Below are 9,525 nucleotides of genomic sequence, written 5' to 3'. Positions count from 1 at the left end.
GACCTAGTCCGAGACCGCACTAACAGACTTTTATCAGAAATGTGTTCTTGCTACAGTACTTAGACAGAGTGAATAATTTTTCCTGCGATTGCCATTACATTTTACAGTGCTAACTTACAGTTATCGCCCCCCTTAAGCATGAAAAAACGGATTTACATGCAGCTCCCCTTTCTTATTGACCTGCATGATAAAAACGGTTCTCTATGACTGAGCTTGGTTGCTATTTACTGTAGCATCACAGCCCGTTCATTTAACCAGATTCAGAAAGGGCTTTTACAAATACAGTCACATTGTAAAAGAAAAGCTTCTTCTGACAGGATCGTACCTGTCATTTTGTCACTAAGCAACAGCAAGGAAAGAAAAATGTTGTTTCCTTCTCTTTTAATTAGCATCCTCAGGCCTTGACAGCAGCTGAATTATTTACAAAGACTGTTTTCCATCACTTGAAGAGCCCTCCTCTGTGAGAAGATTTCGAAACTTCAGCGAAATCCTTCTCTCCACTTCGCCAGCGCACTTTACTAATTACCACGGGCCTGGCAAAAACAACCTGCCTTCCCTCAGAACTTCATACTTTAATCTGTTAAAAAGAGAACAGTGCCCCATGCCAAGAGAGATACAATTAGCATGGGCTGGCAACGGACGAGGTTTTCATTTAAATAAAACTGTTCGCATTGTTATTTAAATCCTGGTTACTTACAGTAGAACAGGGGTGTCCTGCTGCCAGTTGACATGTTTATTTTTTCATTTTATTATTGTTATTATTAATTTTTAATTCCTTAGCAACCACAGGGGATGATGATGCTCATATGACCCACCCACACTCATCCACATACACAGGAGGGAAGATTTGTGTCGCGTGGGAAGTTATGAGTGGGGATTGACTAGGGCGGGGTTTGATAATTTAGCACCAGTCGGCTCTCTGGTGCTAAACTTTCAAAACAGTTTTACACCAATTTTCAAAATGATTTGCACTCCTGCAGTCTTTCAGTAAGAGCAGGACTTACTGTATTAGGACTGCTGTGGATACATCGTTTCAAATCCTTGCTGGCAATGCTGTGTTTTGCTGAAGTTTTGGTTCCTTACAGGTAATACCTTGCAGACCTAGAAATTGATGGATATATTTTTCTTGATGGATAGCCTATGAAAAGCTATATTTTAGGGTTCTGATTCAAAAACTGTCTGTCCATCCTTCTGTCTGTCCATCACATTCTTAAACGTGATAACTACGTTATTTTACCAATGTTCATCTGACTTCCGTCATTCACTTCTTTGGACTGCATTTTGCTATAATCTGATTCAATATTTGTAACCTTTCAGGTACTGCGAGATTATTATGTGTTTACAAGGACCCTCTGTAGGGGCACGCTCTGGTTCAAGAATTGCATAATTGTCTAATGTTCATTTTTGTCAGTAAGGCTTCTTTGGTTCCCTAAGAAGTTTGCTTTTATTGCTATTGGGTGGGTTCAATTTTACTTTAACTATTTACTTTAAAAGTTCTTGTACAGTTTTTTTTTTTTCTTAAAAAAAACATTTCCCAACTAACGACGGCAGTTAATCATCTAGCGTCACTTCTCTTTCGGCACTCTCTTTGCATTCTCTTCAGGTCTCCATTTGCCTTTTTGTCTTCTCCTCTGAAAAGTAAATGCAGGAATTCCACAGAGGTCCGAGCAGAGCCTGACTGAAGCAGCTTCATAATGAAGAAGGCAGGTGAGATTTGCTAAACAAATGTCAGCACAGAAGACCTAGCACGTAATGCATCATGAAGCTTTATTGAACACGGTGCCTGTATATACAGAGCGCTGCAGGGATATCTAGGAGCTATGCAGAGAGGGGAACTTATAATAAGCTCCATTTAGAAGAGGCTGTGCAGATCAAACAAAGCTCTCTCATTTTCCATTTCCCACTCTAAACCCTCATACTTTCTGCAATAAAATAAGCAACTCTGCATTTCAGTCTTTTTTTTATATATGTTTGTCAACGTTTGACCTCGTACTGACAGCAAGGTAGCTGTTGAACAGAATCTGTTCTTTAAGTGAGTTGTGAAAATATTAGGTATATTTATATGTATTCACAGTTTTTCTGTTCAAATGCCTTTGGTTTACAGTGCCCAGCTATATTCCAGACATTGAACTTGTTCATTGTTTTAAATACGCAGCCAGCTGTCTAGCACAGACACATGCACTATTTCATTTCCAAACCAGACTCTTGCACAGCTTTATCTTCATATTAGGTATCTTTATTGTTCAATCATAGTTAAGTGATAAAACATGTACTTTTTTTATTAAAACACAAATATATGTCTGGATAGAAAATGCAATATTTATGGCTATGATTGTATATGTGTCAAGACATGCATAAAGATGGATCTAAAGATTAGCAACTGGTGATATGAAAGACAGCTCATCGATCATATTATGAAGTCATGCAATAAAATTCCTGCATGCTTTTCAGTGAATTAAAAAGTAAGGGACACTGGATACACTATTAAAGAGATAAAGAGATAGTGTCAGCTTGACTAGTGGTAGCTTCCGAACGCTTGTAAAGAGATAATAAGTTATTCAGTCTAAATGAAAACAAACAGATGAAAACCTCATGTCAGCGTGCTTAATCTGTTTATATAGGACCTGCTGTGGTTTCAACGTTTAGCATGCTTTGCAACTGACATTCTGCGTGTCAGATCTACACTCTCAGCAAAAGTGTAGTCGCTGCTAATAGGTTCCAATAGGGATGTGACTTATAATATTGTTTTTGGCAGGTCTTGGAGTTTAGTCGTATGTCTGTTGTTCCTAATTCCCTAGAAATCATGCAAGGCTATGAAACTGTTTTAAAAATCACGCAATGCACTTCAGTCAATTACAGCCTAAAAAAAAAAAACACGATGACACAGGCACAGGGGTTGAAGCAATGACAGTGTTGTATACCAATGGCAATAGAAGTGTTGAAAGTTATGAAACAACCCTTTTCTCCAGGGTGACAAAGCATCACAATTACTCAGTGCCTCTTGGCGCATCTAGAGCTGAAGGAATACAAAGCCAGTATTCAGGAACAGTGGCTTGAACCCTGGTTCCAGGAGATCGGGAGACCTACTTTGAGGCAACTTTGCTGTATCAAACCCCAAGTCTGCCTTGGCGTGCCGTGCAAAGTGGCCTGAAACCTTGTCTCCTGAAACCAAGTTCCAAGCCACAAAGTGGTATCGTGTTCCCTCAGCTTAATGTATACAGTTCCTCAGGATATATTGCCACGCTTGTTTATAGCTGCCCCGAAACTGTTTGAGAAATGATTATTGATTTGGTGAGGTAGCTATTGAAAAGCTGTCCTGTGATAGACTGACTCTGTCACAAGCTTGCATGCATTATGCCCAGAGAAGCAGACAGTAAGCAGTATGCTTTTGCTCACAGGAGGAGGCAAGTAGATCCGTGGTTAAAAGCTGTAGCTTCATCCTGCTGCCCTGGAGACAACAAGCAAAGAGCCTTTCATTTTTCACATGCATCTGAAGAATACTTGGCTCATTTAGATTGTCAAGTATCCTTCCAATGCCTTTAGTTTCAAGACAATTCACTCTAAATGTATTGTTTTGACCACGGTAACTTTGAGATCACATGACAGTTACCTCAGAGTGGTTATGTATTTATTTCTGATAAAGACAGCACAATTTGTCTCCTTTGCTCATGTAACAGGACAGAGGCTGGACGTGAACTGAGGACCACGCACACTGCAAGCCAGCGTCTCAACAACTACCCTTGCCTGCATTTGCTATTTTAGGGCTTGTAACCTCTCCTCACTGACAGCTGTTGAACTTAAACAGTATTAATAAATAATTAAACAAAACTGAAATGCAAACTCTTTCCTTAGTTACTTTGGGACTTGTGGCTCTGTATTGTCAAAAAGTAAAAGCCAGTGTTTCTTTTTTTTTTTTCACAAGCATGCAGGTGTTAATGAAACACATGTCACTGTATGCATCCAACCCCATCCATTCCCTCCCTGGGGGTCCTGTATTATTTGGCAGCTGCAAGACTTGTCAACAGCATTCAGAATGACTTCCCTGGGAAATAAGAGGGGCTTAGCTTGCTTTTTACAGCATAATGCATTCCATGTGTGGGCTCCACTTAACACCTCTGGCTTGAGCTGTGTGAGCTCCTGTCTTTGCCATCCCAATGCAAGCCTGCCGAAATGCCCTATTTCTCTAGCTAGCGAATGTTCTGGTCCAGTTAAAGTTATATTCATATTCGTTGGAGTCTATTTGCATTCACTGGAGACACACTACTTCAGTGCATGAGAAACGAATGGATTTAATTAATCGTGCCAGTCACAGCACATTTCAAATTGGCCAAAGGTACATCACATGGTCATCAGACTATTTGTTTGACTAAAGGGCAATGTGCAGTCACAACAATCGCTGCTATTGTTAAAACAAAGGAAATAGAAACTTGCTTTTATTTACCTGCGCTTTATATAGGATCAGAAATGTACAGGATCTTTGCAATGGATGTGTCAGAGGAGATGGAGATAACACACAGAGCTCTGCAGTGGTTTTATATAACTCACTTCAGGGTGATCAAGACAGTTCTGCTTTGACAGATTTAAGATCAGGACTTATTAATGGATGAGATGGGGGGTTTTTTCTACTCAAGTTATCAAACCAAATCAAATTCAGCATGTCAACTTGGCAACATTTTCTGAAACTACAGTTTCCCGTGGGGGACCTTTTTGCTGAAGCGCTGCAGTATTGAAGTCCTTCATTTCAGAGAGACTTGCATATATAAGCAGTCCTGTTGCAACAATTCTTATCATAACTGTGTTCCTGTCCTCATAAACTACAGTACATAGAATTGAGCTGTTGGAAATGCCAACTCCTCCAGAACAGGAGTGTTATCGGGGTATCATTTTGAGGTACATTTGGTCAAATGGGACCCCATACAAAATGATCTTAAGCATTTGGAAATGTTAACACTACAACTTCATATTTTCAAAGCTTTCTAGTAAGTCTTTTATTTTTTTTGTGCTTAAGTGAACTTGGATTTGCCTTTTTGTTTAGTTGTTTGGTTATAGTTTCATTTATCTCTTAAATAGGAGCTATAAAACCTAGGGTGAACACTTTGAAAATATGGCCGTAGTATCCTATTTTACCAAATCTGTTAGTGAGAGCTATAATTGAAAGAAAATGTATATAATAATTATTGTTATTATCATGTATTTGTATATGTTTATATTGGATGCTAATGTGTTGTTAAATTATACATACCACTCACACACCCCAAATCCCCAGCAATGGCTGGCCCTGTATTTTCTTTTTTGTTCAATGCCCTTGCAGTCAGGTTATCAGATACTGCAGGGTTTCCCAATCCTGGTCCTGCATCTGCTGTGTTTCATTCCAACTGAGTTCTCAATTACTTAATAAAACCCTCAACTGAACTAACAATGTGCTTAATTCAACCTTTTTAATTGTTCTCCTAAAAAGTTGCCGATTTCAAGTTAATTCTAAAATTGTCAAAGTCAACTTGAAATCTACTGTTTAAAAGCTGAAAACAATTAAAAAGGTATAATTAAGCTCATGAATAGTTCAATTAAGGGTTCAATTAAGTAACTGAGAAATCAATTGGAGTGAAAACCAGCAGACACAGGGGTCATTTTAGTAGTTCTTGGCAGAGATGCCAAGGTCAAACCCACCAATGAGTGAGACATTGTTGTGAATGGCTTCATAAACTAAACTGAGTACACTTTTCAATGCAGCACCCTATAAATCTGCAACACTGTATTTATTTTACAAATCCCCCCCCCCCCCCCCCCCCCCCCGTACAGTATGGGGTCTCAGTTGTCTTCTAGGATTATAATGACATTAAAATCCTCAAGGTTATTTTGTCCTGGTTAAATAAATAAAACAGATTGAATTCTACAGCAGCATCACAAGCAGTTCCAGTCCTAATCAAAATAGTTGGGTGCATTACAATTTTAAGGCTCATACTCCCACATTCTGTGGGTGATGAAGGCATTAGTCAACCCAAGATTTTTAGAATAATTCACCTTTTAAAATTAAAAAAAAAAGAAAAGAGCTTCCCGATTTATCATCGCTGCAAAAAGCAGCAAAATCAAATCGGATTTTTTTTTTTTTAAAAGCTGGATTACTAAATATAATAGAAGGGATTGATTGAGCGTGTGTGGTTTGAAAGAGGGGCATCCTACGGATTCAGAATTTGAGAAGTATTGAAATGTTTTTAACTAGCATGCGTGTGTGGGTGTGTGTGTGTGTGTGTGTGTGTGTGTGTGTGTGTGTGTGTGTGTGTGTGTGTGTGTGTGTGTGTGTGTGTGTGTGTGTGTGTGTGTTTGTGTGTTTGTGTGTGTGTGTGTGTGTGTGTGTGTGTGTGTGTGTGTGTGTGTGTGTGTGTGTGTGTGTGTGTGTGTGTGTGTGTGTGTGTGTGTGTGTGTGTGTGTGTGTGTGTGTGTGTGTGTGTGTGTGTGTGTGTGTGTGTGTGTGTGTGTGTGTGTGTGTGTGTGTGTGTGTGTGTGTGTGTGTGTGTGTGTGTGTGTGTGTGTGTGTGTGTGTGTGTGTGTGTGTGTGTGTGTGTGTGTGTGTGTGTGTGTGTGTGTGTGTGTGTGTGTGTGTGTGTGTGTGTGTGTGTGTGTGTGTGTGTGTGTGTGTGTGTGTGTGTGTGTGTGTGTGTGTGTGTGTGTGTGTGTGTGTGTGTGTGTGTGTGTGTGTGTGTGTGTGTGTGTGTGTGTGTGTGTGTGTGTGTGTGTGTGTGTGTGTGTGTGTGTGTGTGTGTGTGTGTGTGTGTGTGTGTGTTGTTACAAACCTCATATTGCAGCTGGTGTTTTTTTTTTTTTCTAAATCTTCTCCCTTATCTCATTACACTATTCAACAGTCCCAGTTTATATATATATAAAAAAAAAAAACATTTAGAAGAGGAGAGATGGGCAAAAAGTTTCTTTAAGTAATAAGACAGCTGAATGTCCTTTGGATAAATTAATGTAAAGGTACAGGGTACCTAGGCACAGTGCTGGAGAGCTGAGAGCGAGTGTTTAACTCTTGCTAATTATTAAGAAGCAGAATGACAGTTCTGAAATGCTGTGGAAGGAGAGATTTTACTAGTGATCCTTGTTAAGATGCAGTGTGACAGAGCTGGAGAACTATTAACCCTATCTAGCTCTTATTATGAGGGTGCAGGGTGTCTGTGCTAGAGAGCTAAGAAATGCTGAACAAATGAATTTTGTAGGCATATGTAAAGAGCGTGGAACCGCAAATTCATTTTTGAATAGTGTTCAGTGCCATTTTAAGCGCCCTAAAATTGTGTACAGCTGAGTGGAGTTTTAATATATTAATATACAAACTGTGCTTAAGAGCTGAGAGCCTTTTAGTGCTTATTGGGCTGTTTTTTAAGTTTTTGTGTTGTGTTGCACTACACCATTACCATTCTGCAAAAAAAAAAAAAAAAAGAAAGAAAAATAACTAAAAGCATGAAGATGCTGCATCAGCATGGAAAGAAAATGAAAATTGAGGTATTAAAAGGGCACGATGGCAGCGAGAAATAATTTTGGCAAGCAGGCCACCTCAAGCATGTAAGTAATGCTGGTAAGACCACTAGTAGTATACCGTTACTAATGTTTTTTATGGGGTTTTTTGTTCACAGTTCTGCTGACTTGGAAACTAGGTTTGTATTGCACGTTGAACCCCACACAACATCTTTGTTGCTTTATTTAAAAAAAATAATGTCCCCCAAGGTCTCACTTTGTAAACGCACTGCCATGTTTAGTGCAGGTGAGTTACAGTAAGTAGCAAGTTGATTATCTTGGCCTTTGTGCTGATGCAGGGTCAGGGGGGAAAATTGCCCGTAGATAATTAGTACCATCCTTAGATTAGGTTTGTGTGTGGAAGGAGATTTTTAAATGACACCTTCCGGAGTCCTTGAGTATGGCTGGGAACATTGTTTTGCCAACGTAACTTCTTCTTCCTTCTTTAAATTGCCCCCCTAAGAAGTCTTTCGAGCTAAACAAAGAGGCTAAGCAACAACATTAGCGCCCTGCTAACAGGAGTCTAATGAAATGTTAATTACCCAGTAAATTCTGCTCAGAGAAGCTAATGATAACAGCTTCTGACTGCTGTAGCCCAAGATGGCAGGACAGCTTTGGTAGACGCTTGCTTGGCTCCTGGGTCAGGCTTATCTTCTTACAATTACAACACCAGTACTCACTACAGGGAACCTCGTCTTGCTTGGAGTCAATATTTTCTGCAAAAAAAGGGGAGACACTTTTAACTGTGGAGGCCATTTTCTTAGCAAATTTGCTAAGTTTACACCTTGAACAAATGAGTAGACCTGTATTTTTAATAGATATGGTAATTTGATAATAGCCCACATGTTTTTGCAATGTAACATACTGTATTGGACTGAACAGGAGGCTGCATCAGTGTTACAATTGAAATAAGATTTATGAAGACTTGACGCTGGTGGTTGAAAATGCACGATTTTTAAAAGACACTCCATTCACTGCTGTGTGTAAAGCAGCTTTAACTTCCATGAGCAGCAAGCGAATGGGCCAGCTTAGATGCCAACAGAGATTACAGCTGGTGAAACTCACAGCACTGCAAGGCTTTTCATTTTAAGGTGTTTATAAAGAAAGCCTGCCTGCCTCAGGGGAGTAGCAGGAGTGAGAATGGGAAGTCTGGCACTGGCAATCGGGCTGTTCCTGCCCCTGCTCGAAGGGGTTGCTGTGGAAGGTGGGGCCTCCAGAATATAAAGGGGGCTACACTTTGAACAAACCCATAACTACAAAAATAGGTTTAATTACTATGTTATTACAGTGTGGTTAAACACGCGATTTAAAGTGTTAGCACTTTTTTTTAACTGCATTTATTATTTTTATATATACAGACTGTTGATGCTGCATCCCATAACAAAACCATAGCAACGTGTACTAAAGCATAGTAAAAGCATGGTAAAGAAATGAACACAACTATGCAACCATGCATAATAACATTGCAATTATGTGTAAGTACCTACTATGTAAACACACAGTAATTAGAGACTCTTAATGTAAATAAGCATGTAAAGTGTTACCGGTAAAGCATATTTAAATAAAAGGGAAACCAAGGTAAACTATAGTAAATTAATAGTATAACCCTGGAAAAGCAAAATTATCATGCATATTTACAGTGAGCAATTACGAAAGATATTGCAAGTGTTTCTAATATTTTTATGGAGCTTGTTTTGCCTGCAACTCTCAGTGAAGCTAACGACGGCTCCTAAGCTTCTGATCCCTAAATAACATCACAGCCTCTATACAGTACAAGGGAACTGGGGTGAGCCTTAATATGGTTCCAATTGATTGGTATTGGCTCCCACTCTCCGAAGGCTTGCCTTCCATCTGGTGTTTTTCATTAACAGCCTGTGATCTTGTTAGACACTGCTGCATGCGATATGTTATGCTGGCTGTTTTCTGCCAGAACTAAGTTTCAGATTGACAAACATGTTTATTGAAAGCTTAACAGCTGCCAAGCAGAACAACAATTTGCCTTTACAATTAAATCTGGGA

The 9,525-nt window shown here is 39.4% G+C and overlaps 1 long non-coding RNA gene across 1 annotated transcript; it reads left to right on the top strand.

The window, feature by feature from the left end:
- The first annotated feature begins 947 nt into the window (after positions 1–947).
- LOC121299795 lies at positions 948–3,823 on the top strand. Its single transcript, XR_005947475.1, has 2 exons — positions 948–1,707; positions 3,678–3,823. It is a non-coding gene; the product is annotated as an uncharacterized LOC121299795 (long non-coding RNA).
- Positions 3,824–9,525: the final 5,702 nt, after the last annotated feature.

Source organism: Polyodon spathula, chromosome 25 (genome assembly GCF_017654505.1).
Source record: "Polyodon spathula isolate WHYD16114869_AA chromosome 25, ASM1765450v1, whole genome shotgun sequence".
Classification (NCBI taxonomy): domain Eukaryota; kingdom Metazoa; phylum Chordata; class Actinopteri; order Acipenseriformes; family Polyodontidae; genus Polyodon; species Polyodon spathula.
The sequence above is the reverse complement of the archived record's forward strand: the minus strand, read 5'-3'. Positions and strand labels throughout refer to the sequence as shown.